Below are 13,243 nucleotides of genomic sequence, written 5' to 3' on the forward strand. Positions count from 1 at the left end.
TCCCAAGGGGAACTCTTAACTCACATTTGGCTATAGGGGCTCCCCAGGGGCATTGTTGAGGGAATGTTCAGCTCTGGGAACTACCATAAAATTAGAATGCTGCAGGAAAACCCAAGAATCTCCTAAGAAGTTGTTTTTTTTTTTTTTTAAATCCCATTCATATGACCAGAAGAAGCTCCATGTATATTATTCATAAAGATACTGGCATCGGAACTTTCTAAGAATGGGCAGACTGTAAGATGGTTTTCTAATAGTGAAGATGGATTTATTCTTAATTATTATCTTCTTATTATCTAATTATTATCTTCCCCTAGGTGACTAATCCCACATGTTTGCAAGATGGGAGTTAGGGGTAGAGGAGTGGATGATTTGGTTAAACTATGATCTTATGAAATCAATCAAGTTTATTCTCTAGTGTTAACTTTCAGCTCTCTGATGCTGTACGCATTTTGTAATTAATATGTTCAGAAAGCTTGTGTGTTAAGCAGTCCTATCTGGTCAATATCAAATCCCATTCTTAACATCAGGTGCTTAACCATGATTTATCCACGGTTATGTAATTTTTAAAAAGATAAATAATAAAAACAACTGAAAAATATCAAAGAAAGATGTGACCATTTGTTGATCAAACTGTGGAGATATTTAAAAGTGCTTTTTAAAACTATTGTCTCAAACAAATGGGAAAATGTAAATTCAATGATTCAGCTTTAATGGCTTATAATAATGCATTGCCCTCTTTATTATTTAGAATAAAGACCTGAGGCTTTCTGAGAAACCATGCAACTTATATTATGCTCTGTAATTCTCTCTCCCCACTTCTCTCCCCAGTTCCCTTCAACTTTATTGAATTACCTGGAACTTGAGTATTATACCCTATCCTCAAAAAAGTCTCTCCCAAGGACAAAGGATTTAGTTTTTAAGTTTCATCTGTGAGTTTGAAATGTTAATGGCAAGTAGGAGTGGCATTTGGTTATTTACAATAGATTTGGAGTGTCTTCTCTTGGTTCTAAAAAAACCTCTTTTTCTGATTATGGAAGTAATACTCTCTCATTCTTCCTTATTTTGGGTAATTTGGAAAATTCAGGGAGGGTCCAAAGGAAACAAAAATTTCCACAGTCTAAAGATAACCACAGTTAACACTTCGGTGTATTTTCTTCCTATTTATGCATGCATTGTGTTATGTAACAGGTTATTCCACTTATGCATTTTTTATTCAATAGTTTTAACTTCACACTATTGCATGAACATTTTTCAATTTTATTACATAGATCTCAAAAACCTTGATTTTAATAAGTAATATTTGAGTGTATCACTATAGCTTAAATTATTTTTACCAACAAACCAACTCTGGATATTTTGGTTGTTTCTAACTTTTATCATTTAAATAATACCAAAATTAATAATGAACAGTTATACATAGATCTGTGTGTGTTTCTCTGATTATTTCTTTATAATTATTTCTAGAAATGGCAAAGGTTAGAAATTTTTAAATTTTCACATTATGTACTATCTAGTTGCATTTCAAAAGGTTGTTCAGCCTGTATTTCTACTAGCAAGTATGTCAATCTCACTATATCTCCATCAGCATTGAATATTATAATTTTTTTTTGCTAGATCGAACGGTATATCACTGTTTTGATTTGCTATTGTTTGCTAGTGAAGTTGATTTTTTTCATGTGTCCATTTGTTATTTTTATATTTCTACTTCTATATAATATATATGCATATCTTTGATCCATTTTTCTATTAGAACTTAAGTAATTTTATAGAAAAATTTTTATATGTGACGAGGATAAAAGGAAACTATATTAAACCATAAATATTTTAATTTCTTCACCTTTCCCCCTCTCTCTTTTTCATTCCCATTTTTTACTCATAAGAAGGAATGTTGAGCCTTTAGCTCTGCTAATTGGAGTGAGGTGTAGTTGGGAGAATACAAGCTACAGTTATATACATAAGAAAAGGCACGGAAATATATAAAAATAAGATGTAGAAATATGGAGAAAACTGATAGGGAGGCGGAATTATGAAAATAGCAAGAAGTTGGAGATACTTGGTAGGAGGAAGAAGAGGAAGGAAAAAGGCCAGAATGGGCTACAGTTTTGGGACAAGATGATAAGCGATATAAACAGATGCTCTGATTGATTGAAGCTTTGGTAAGAATAGGCAGAGAAGTTTTAGTAAATTCTACTGTGTTTTATGCAGTGAAACCCTGTGTTTGCTACCTGTGCCCCTCAAAACAAACTGAAACCATCTTCAATAAAGTATCTACATGACTCTTTAAGGTCGTGGAGTTGGATTTTGTTTCTTTTGGATGTGTCACTGGGCTAGGATAGGCCTTATGAGAGGATGAGATAACCCAGGTTTATTTTTAAGGCAAAACTCACATAATCCTGTCAGTTTTAAACGAATATTTTCCCCTATTCGCTGTTTAATTTTGTTTGTGAGAATTTGCACAGACATTCTAGAAGGTGGAAACAGAAACTCAGAAAATTTATCTTGGCTTTCTGAAGAACCAGCAAGATGGTGGAAGTGGAGCAGAAGAGGCGAACATTCTGCAAGTTCACCTACGGCATGGCGGGCCTGGGCCCGCTGCTGGACAGGTCCCATGAGCAGCTGAGGCAGCTGTACCGCGCCCCGCGGCGGTGGAGGCTGAACCGAGGCCTGCGGGGGAAGCAGCACTCACTAGTGCGGCGCAGGAGCAAGGCCAAGAAGGCGGCACTGCCCACAGAGAAGCCCAAGACGGTGAAGACACACCTGCGTGACATGATTCCTGCAGGTCATGGTGGGCAGCATGGTGGGCATCTACAACGGCAAGACCTTCAACCTGGTGGAAATCTAGTCTAAGATGATCGGCAACTATCTGGGCGAGTTCTCCATCACCTACAGCTGGTGAAGCACGGTCGGCCAGCATAGGGGCCACCCACTCCTCCTACTTCATCCCCCTCAAGTAGCCTTCTTGGCCAATTAAGACACAGACTTCTCTAACACCACCACCACCACCACTAACAACAACAACTTAGATTGGAAAACAATCCTTTCCTATCTGGAAAGGATATCTTCTTTATTATATCTTCCTTTATTGTAGTATTAGATACATATATAATGTGGTGAGTTTTGAAAGGACACCCTCCTAACGAAGCAAATAAGTTGGCCCAAGCCAGGCGATCAGTGTCACAATCAGGGAATCTGCTCGCTTCCAATTATTATTATGATACATTTTGACATTTAAGTATCTATAGTAGCTATCTCTATCCATATAGTTACCTTTACAAATGTGTGTGCATGTATGTCCCAATATCATCACCTTTCTTTTCTTCCAATTTTTCTGTGGCATTAGTACTTACATTTAACACTTAAATAATTATGGGATGAATGACGTTTGGTGTATAGGACAAGATGAGGATCTAAGCTGATTATTTTAAAAATAATTTTAAAAATATTTTTTAATTATTTTAAAAATTATCGCTCACTTTGTTGTATATCAAATTCTTATAAGTATTAGAGCCATTGGACTTCGTCTTTTTTTTTCCTAGTAGCATGCTATATTGATTTTTGTAGATTTATAGTACCTTTTGATAGTCTCTCATTACTTTTTCAAAATTATTTGGAAATGTTCTAAAATTTTTTGAAACTTTATTGAAAGTACATTAAACCCATAAATTACTTTGCAAAGAATTGACATCTTTACCACATTTGTTCATCACATTCAGAATAAAGAATATCTCCTTGTTGGTTCCAATATTCTCTATCCCATCAGAAATAATTTATAATTTTTCTTTATGTAAGGTACCACTTAACTTTTAATCAAAATTATTGTTATACATTTTATATATTTTGTTTCTGTTGTAAATGAGATTCTTAATCATATTTTCTAACTGGTTATTGCTAATACAGAAAACAACTTTTGAATCTTGGTTATTTTGAATCTGGTCACCATACTGAACTTTTTTTTAAAATTAATTTTAATTTTATTTAGTGATTCTCCTGGGGTTTTCTAAACAGAGATTTATACTATCTATAACTAAATTATCAGAAAGGAGATAAACATTTATTATGTTTTGACTGGAAGGTTTTCCAGAAAAATTTTTATGTAACGTTGAAAACAATAACCAGATTATTGCTAAGTATGGAACACCATAGCCATTCCAATTTAATTCAGAAACAAGACAAAGATATCCATTAAGACTACATTTCAAACATCATTTAATCTCATTAACTCAGTTAAGAAGGCATTATTAATATAGAATACAATTAACCTTGATAAATTACATGATACTTCAATAATACTATATTAGAGATAAGGAAACCTAAAATGCAGAGTGGCGAAGAACTTGCCCAGGGTCAAGTAGATGAGATTTGAAACCAAATCTGTGATAGTCGAGTCTTCTCTGTTCACTAGACCTTTTTGCTTATTTGACCTTCTAGCAAAAGGAAAGCATTTTATTTGTAAATTGCTTAAAATTTAATAAAATGCTTTTACACTATTTATCTCACGTTTTCTCAGAACTAACCATTGATTTAAGTGGGACCCTGATCATTTCTAAATGATACTAAGTAAACACCAAAACTCTGTCTCTTGCCTCAAAGATGGTTTAGCTTTATCATAGTATCATCCATTCCCTGAAAAGAGATAAGGCAAAGCACTCAAAGAAAGGCTATTTCCTGTTCAGAGATGCCCCTGCTGCTTTAATTATACCTGTAGGGTTTCTCTCTCATATGTACTTGATAATATTGAATTGGTGTTATTTTGTGAGAGGACTGGTGTGAGTTTAGGGGTTTAAGAGAAACCCTACTAGAAAGACTAATTTTCCTGTTATGTTGGAAAGGAGAGCTATAGGAAAATTTTCAAGTCACCATGTGAATGAAATTTGTATAAGAGAAGGCAATAGACTTTTCCCAAACAATTTCCAAACCCACAAAGAGCAGCATTTGATATTATATTTGAAACAGAGAATGGAGCCCAGATTCTTCACAGCTTGACCTAGGTTTTACCAAAAATTGGTGCCAATCTGTGAACTGATACCATTTCTGCTTTTCTTAAAAAAGACAACTGTGACATTTTATATTCTTTCAATCATTCCATTAGGAAGAAAATGTAGATTTAGGGTTAGATGCATGTGTGGTTTCCGTGTGTCTAACCTGCTTACCTGAACTTCATTGTGGCCTTTATCCCAAATTTTCTTGTCTCGTGACTAAGATCTTATCTTAGTTACACTGTCTGAGTTACACTGTTGGGGGAAGCTGGAAAATACTCACTGTGCCTTCATAAAAACATTTGTAATGGGTACAGTTAGGAAAACAGTAGTCACGGGATTTTTTGAAGGCACTAATTTCTCCATACTAAATTCTGCTAAGTTGTGTGTGTGTGTGTGCATGCATTTGTTTCCACTGCTGGTAGGTAAAAGGATTCTGAAAGAATATTGGAGCATTTCCTGAATCATTTAAGTCTTAGATTTCTTAATACCCAAGGAATAATCTTAGTGTTAATAGTAATCAACTTTGTTGTCATTTAGGTATTTTATACAGTATATCTATGCCATGAAATATTACATAGCCATTAAAAATGATGTATTTAAAATATATGTAATAACTTGGAAATATTTTACAATAGTTAATAAAAAGTATCAATTCTAATTTAAATTGAGTACAGTCTCTTTCGGTTTTCCTAACATTGACCCAGCTCAGATCGAAGTGGCTTTAAGTGTATGTTCCAGAAGTCTCATGAGAATCAAAGCATAGCAATCAAGGACAGATAGATCTCTTGAAAACTGGATATGGAAAATCATTGAGCATAAGGCTCCTTTCTTGGGCAACTGGATTTCCCTGGTGAGTGTTCTCCCTGTTGAGCCTGCTCCATATTTCTTTCTCTACAACGCCAACTTTCTCTCCTTAAACACAGTTTTGCTGTTTCTTAACTTCAGCTTGCACAAAATGTTTTCTTTAGCTTCTATTATATCTTACAAGTATTCATCTCAGCTTCTTTACTCTGTCAGGGATGGAAAATTTTCCCTTTACTCCTTTAGTTCTTCTGGCTGGTTGAATAATTCAAGTGACATATAACACATTAACAGGAGAAAATCAAACTTGAATATGTGCACATGAGGAATTCATGTAAGCAGAAAACTTTCAAAGACAGAAGCAAAATGAGGTATATATGTCATTTTGGACTAAGAAAAGGGAGGTAGGTAACTCATAGGTAGATGAGAAAGAACAAACATTTGATAAACAAATTCTTGCAGGCCACCTAGAAACAATTGGACAAGGCGGCGGGGGCGGGGGTGGGGAGGCTGGGGGGTATCTAGTGGAACAGATTTTTGCCTGAATCTTCCCTGGCTCCACGCTTAATTCATATGTGTGAAGGTGAGTGTGCTAAAGTTCCCTTCCTGAAGAAGATGTTTCTAGCTGAATTTCTTTAGGCAGGAAAAAAGCAGGTAAAACACTATTCCTGAGTTTGTTGGGCTCTAATTGTTTGCAGCTCTAAATAATCTGCATGCTGGGGTGGACATTCAGGGGAGACTTGCTCCCGACCCCCCCAACTCACTGGCTCTACCTCTCAGTCTCCCAATTCCAAGTTCCTAAACTGACTGACTCAGCTTGTCTTTTTGAGTCAGACCACAACTCATAGGTACTTACTTAGTCAATCTAAGAATGGGCCGTCCTTGAGTCTGGTGGCCAGAAAGATTGGATCACTTTGGCCCAAGGTACGTACTGGAGGAGTTCTAGCTGAGAAGCATCATAAATGTGTCTAGTACTAAAATACTATATGGAAATCTGTATGAGTAAAAAATGGAATTAGAGAAATAAATTAAAATAGTAGCAGCAGTTGTCTCTGGCCAGCAATTACAAAGATATCTTTTTCTTCATTTTGTCTAATTACCCTTCAATGAACACATTAATTATTTTATAATCATAAACATAATAAACTTCAAAATAATAAAAACTATATTTAGAAGAATGATGATATTAAATGAAAAGAGACTCAAGTATGATATAATTAAACACCACTTCAATTTACAAAAATTGTAACAGGCCACGTAGTAAAGTGACTTAGCCATAGTCACAGAACAAGGGAGTGATTAAACTCCAAGTCTCCGGACTTATTCCTGAATGAGCTCAGCCACACATGGTACTACTACCTTGTCTGAACCAAACGAGAGAAATGCTTCAGATTGCAAGTCAGAGCCTATACAGGTACAGATATCTAAGTGTGAGATCTAACTGTAAATCATGCTCTAAATCTTTTAGACTTGGGTGAGTTTGTTAAAATAATACCCAGTTGACTTGAACTCCAATTTCCAGGTTTCATTAAACCATCATTTTGCTATGAGCTATATTTTGCTAAGGGCTTCTACTTACACACTCTAAATTGTCAGCTCTGCTTTATGTTAAAATAATACCAACAGCAGAGAGTAAAAGAGGAATTAGGAAATTTCCAGACATAAAATACAATCTCCCGGTACACTTCTGTCTGTCTCTCCACTCCAGTGGTTTTGGCTTACTTCCTCCTCCAATGGGTTTTCTCTTGATGGATTAACATGATCTCTAAAGAAGAGAATAAAGTCTTTGGGGGCTAGGGTGAAGTAGAGGCTGGGGGATGCGGCATAAAATCAAATCTACACTAAGGGAGAACAGGAAAGGAAAATAAGAAATCTCTTACAGTTTCATTCAAAAACAGGTCTTCAAGCTGAAATGAAATACCATACCCGGTAGGAAAAGGTTCCCACACGGTTTGAAACTGGCTCCTGCTTAACCTGGAGGAAACAAAAGCCCTGAGGGATTTAGTCAGGTCTGGGCATCAGAATGCTCAGAGATAATCCCAGCTCTAAAGCACTTACAGTGTGTACAGTCCTCCCGCATCAAGCCTCAGAGAAGCTCATGATATGATTCAGATAAAAGTCCCAGGTCCGTTTAGTATTTATTTCACTGTTGGATTAGAAAAGGATGAGCTAATATGACATATGTCACATGAATGGCAGACAAGATTCACAGTCTCAATAGTCTGTAATGGTAGCTTGAAAAATCATTCCCCAAAAATGAGATGAAAAAGTTTAAAATATAAATAAATGTAAAGCCCTAAAGTCAGACAAAAACAAAAATTAACCAAACAAATAAAAGATAAGCCAACGTTGTTTAATAGTAGTTAATATAAAACAGGTGTCAATTTTAAGCTTAATATGAATTAAGCATGTCTAAGACAATATAGAAAAAAATGTCCCCAAAATTGTTTTAAGTTTTAATATTTTGTGTTAGAAAAATGGCATAAGCAGATTGGAACATGCCCAAAGTAAGGAGCAAGGTCTGCAAACCATGTCTTAGGAAATCAGGAATTTATTATCTTGGATAAGGATATTCAGTTTGAGGGAGGGAGGTGGAACGTAAAATAATGATTTCAAATGTTTGAAGGAGCTTCATGGAGTTAGAGTCTTTGATAAAAGACCAAAGAGTTGAATTTACAGGAGGCAAAATTCAGTTCGAAATGAGGATCTTTATAATGATCAGAACTGTCACCAAACCGAGGTGAGATGCCTTATGAGCTACTGCATTCTCTGTTATTAGACAAGTTTAAGCAGGGGTAAAAGAATGTGTCCAATGATGGTGGGGGTTCTCCTAAGACTAATTATATGAATCTGTGTATTAACGATTTAATTCATATTAAATCATATGAAACTATAAAAATTAAGTTATTTAAATTATTTTTTCTCTTTTTATGCTATCCTCTGCATTAACTTAGTGCTATCCTGCCCTTGTTATTTGAAGGTATTGAGGAAATTGAGATATTAAAATGGCTTGAAATAATAGCCAAACAGCAGCAGTCAAGGTTGCCCCATGCATTCCTTAAGTACCATTCTTAAGATTCTCTCCACAAGCATTTACTGGGCATCTGCTGTGTGCTCGACAGGCTCTGTGCCAGGGTCCAGGACACAAACATGAAAAAGATATGGTTCCCCAGGATGTAGTTATATTCGGGTTCATAACCCATATAATGTGTAGGGTGATATTTTCTTAACGCCAAAATGAACTTCTTCTGTTTTAAACTCTTTGATTTAATGCTCCCCCATTTTGTTAGATGCTTTGACATCCTAAGATGAAAGTTGTTCAAGTATACCTTAGCAAGCCACCTCTAGTGTTGTAGTAACTTTCAGTTGAAACCTTTCCACGTATGCAAGCTAAGGAAATGGCTTTATTACATTCTGTTTAAGTGAAGTAGAAAACAAATAAATGTGTATTTATTTTAAGCATCTTCCTTTATGCTGCTTGCTGTCTTTGAATGTCTAGCAGGTTTATTCAGTAATTATACCTAATGTAGCTTTTTATCTTACAGGTTGAGCTGATGAAATTTAAGTTCTGAAGAAATCTCTGATAATTAGAGGCCCTTTGATCTGGACTATTCCACAGTTAATGTGTGAGCAGATGTTGGCCTGCATTAAGCATTAAGATCAAAAAAAGTTAAATGGGAGGTTAATTTTGCAAAAGGCTTCAGTGGTATCCAACGGTTCTTTGGACTTCTGCTTAGACGTGAGGCAGCTGGTAAATTAGGTTTCGGTGTTATTTGTTCCTTGACTGCTTTGCAACTAGCTACGTTCTTTGCTTTTTTCTTTTTTTTTTTTTTTTATCAAATTACATCAAGTTGTTAAAAAACAAAACAAAAAAAAAACAAGCTCTAAAGTTGCATTCAATTTGCTAAAACCACCACAATCCATCTGTGTGTGTAGGTGAGGAGGGTGGGAAGAAGAGATCCTTGACCAAGCCCTGTACTATACTTTTGGGACTGAAATATGATTCTTTTCAATGAATTAATTCCCCATTGGAGAGCAGCTAGACTACTTAGCAAGCTGACCACATCTTCATCATTGCTTATTGCTTAGGTTTGGACGTCTAATGATTCTGTATTCTGAGGACTTAAGTATGAGTTATGTTCTTAGAAAGACTAATATCCACTTTTCAGAATACCCATATCCTTAAAAAGATGAAGTGCACAGTTGAGTGTAGGTTACTTTGCTTCAGAATGTCTAACAACTATTTTAAAACAATAATGATAACCTATGACTATTTTTGTTTTAACATGAGTCAGCACTGAAACAGAGCCACTTGTGGTGAAACCCATTCAGTCATCAAAGGTACAACTGTACGAAATCAGATGAAGCATAATAACAATAGTGAACCACAGTATCACCAGATTATATGACACGCCCCCCTTGCTGTTTAGTTAGTACAATCTTGTGAAATGCAAGAAGAACCCCTTTTCAAAGTTGTGTTTGTATATATTAGTGGGAATGGAGATATCAGATGTCTTTAGCAGTTGCTGAGATCTGAAAAGAATCACTGATTTATATCTCTGAGACCTGGTGATCCTTAGGTAGGGGTGGCTGAAATATCCATACCTGGTGGCCCGGTGACCCTAGGAAGAGTACCTTCATAGTCCTCCTTGCTGTCACATCCACACCCTGGCCCTTATAGAAGACAGGCCTGTGACTTTACTCACAGTAGTGGGAACTCATGTAAATATCTGCTCATGGTTTCTTGTAATATTTTTAAAAATTTTTTTTTATTTTTCAATTATAGTTTACATATAATATTATATTTGTTTCAGGTGATCACCTCTATAAGTCTAGTACCCATCTGACACCACATGTAGTTATTATAGTATTATTGACTATATTCCCTATGATGTACTTTATATCTCTGTGACTAATTTTATAACTGGTAACTTATACTTCTTAATTCCTTCACTTTTTTCACCCGTCTCCCCATTCCCCCTCCCATCTGGCAACCATCAATTTGTTCTCTGTATCTGTGAGTTTGTTTCTGTTTTATTTGTTCATTTGTTTTTCAGATTCCACTTATAAATGAAATTTTATGATACTTGTCTTTGCCTGACTTATTTCACTTAGCATAATACCCTTTAGGTCCATCCATGTTACAAATGTTAAGCTTTTATTGTTTTTTATGGCTGAATAATGTTCCACTGTATATGTGTACTACTTCTTTATCAGTTAGTCTATCGATGGACACTTAAGTTGCTTCCATATCTTGGCTATTGTAAATAATGCTGCAAGGAACATAGGGATGCATATGTCTTTTTCAAATTGTTTTGAGTTTCTTTGGATAAATACCCATAAATGGAATTGCTGAGCTGTTTTTTTTTTTTTTTGTCTTTTGTTATAGCCTTTGTTTTAAAGTCTATTTTATCTGATATAAGTACTGCTCTACTAGCTTTCTTTTTTTGTTTCCATCTGCACAAAATATATTTTTTTCATCCCTTTAAGTCTGTGTGTCTTCCCATCTGAAATGATTCTCTTATAGGCATCGCCTGTATGAGTCTTGTTTTCTTATCCGTACACTCACCCTATGTCTTTTGATTGGAGCATTTAACACATTCGTATTTAAAGAAATTATTGATAGTTATATAGTTATTGGTATTTGATTATTCATATTTTTTATCTTTCTTCTTCTTCTTCTTCTTCTTCTTCTTCTTCTTCTTCTTCTTCTTCTTCTTCTTCTTCTTCTTCTTCTTCTTCTTCTCCTTCTTCAGAAAGTCTCTAACATTTTTTTGTAATATGGGTTTAGTGGAGATGAACTCCTTCAGCTTTTTCTTATCCAGCTTCCTTGTAATATTTAACAGTTGTTTGATAAATGAGTAGACAGAAAGAGCAGACTCAAAAGGATCCATTTTACCTTTATTTGTTTTACAAATTTTCATCTAAGGCAAGAAAGGGTGGGACCATGTAAATGAGTCTCCAAGATTGACCTGTCTTTTTCAGTGTATAATAAATCATGTTCATGACTGATATCCTTACTAGGTCATATCATCCTTTCAGGATCTTTTCATGCTCATATCATACAGCATGATGATATTAACCCAAGTAAGTTTCAATGCCACACATTTCTGAAAGCCAACAGAGTGAACTACAAAATTCATTGCCAGAAATTCCCAAGTACCACTTCTTATGACAGTCATGACTGTGAATGAGAAGGATGGAGTGAAAAACACTGGTGCTATTTTGCATCATAATTAAGAAAGTTCTACAGTCCTGCAAAAGTAGTATAGGTTCCTATCTAATGATGCTTAATCACTTGCATTGGCTTTACTATAGCCCTGGACTTTTGTATTTTTCTCAAATTCTATTCCTATTAGACATTAATTCTGGCCAAAACTTTTTCTGTTAATAGTTTTTAGATTTTCTGCATATGGTGTGGCCAAGATAAAATATAAATGTCTCAAGAATTAAACTGTTCACAAACCATCAATATAAATGCCTTGCTCAAAAATGATGAATTCTAGGGAGGAAATCATGCTCTGACAGCTCTGATGGCTATTGTCTCCCAGTTTGACAGGAACCAATCTGAACTCCTAAGGTTAAATGTACATTCTTATTCTAATAACAAAGTGAATCAGAGAAACTTTCAAACATTGAAATTTCAATTGAAGCTAGCGTACAATAAATTAGGGTTCCTCTTTACAGATGATTCAGGATATCAACGTTAGTTATAATAGCTCTTCCAGCTTCAATAAAGATTTAACAAAAGATTCCCACTTAGCATCCTAGATGATGAATCTAAGGAAGACATTGATAATAGCCTAAAAAAAAAAGATACCAGCTATGAAACTGTATTAAAATATACAAATGAATTAATAGTTTTTTGAATTTATTTAATTTAATTAGTTTCAAATATACAGTACATTGGTTAGATATCTATATAGTTCCTAAAACGATCCCCCCAACTGCTCCCTCCCTCCCCTGACCCTCCATCTAGCCAACGTATTAATGCTAACTGCATTCCCTATGCCGTGCTCCCCATACCTGAGACCATCCATTAGCTACTAATATGTACTTCTTTAACTCTTCACCCCATTCTCCCAGCCCCCCAAACCCTTCTCACCTCTGTCCATCACCAAATGGTCCACTATATTTGCGAGTCTGTTTTTGATTAGTTTGTTCTTTTTAGTCCTTAGATTCCACATATAAGTGAAATCATATAGTGTTTATCTTTCTCTGTCTGACTTAAATACCTTCTAGGTCCATCAAAGCAATAGCTTTTTCCATCCCCTTCCTTTTCGTCTGTGTGTGTCTTTTAATCTGAAGAGAATCTTTTGTAGGCAGCATATGCAGGGATCTTGTTTTCTTATCCTTTCAGTCCCTCTATCTTTTAGTTGGAGCACTTAATTCTTTTCCATTTAAGGTACTTATTGATAGGAATGTAGTTGTTACCATTCTTTATCCCTGTTTTCGATACATGT

The 13,243-nt window shown here is 35.2% G+C and overlaps 1 pseudogene; it reads left to right on the forward strand.

Annotated features, from left to right (window-relative positions):
• Positions 1-2,523: 2,523 nt before the first annotated feature.
• LOC102894051 lies at positions 2,524-2,954 on the forward strand (annotated as a pseudogene).
• The last annotated feature ends 10,289 nt before the right edge of the window (positions 2,955-13,243 follow it).

This window comes from Pteropus alecto, unplaced genomic scaffold (assembly GCF_000325575.1).
Source record: "Pteropus alecto unplaced genomic scaffold, ASM32557v1 scaffold161, whole genome shotgun sequence".
NCBI classification, from domain to species: Eukaryota; Metazoa; Chordata; class Mammalia; order Chiroptera; family Pteropodidae; genus Pteropus; species Pteropus alecto.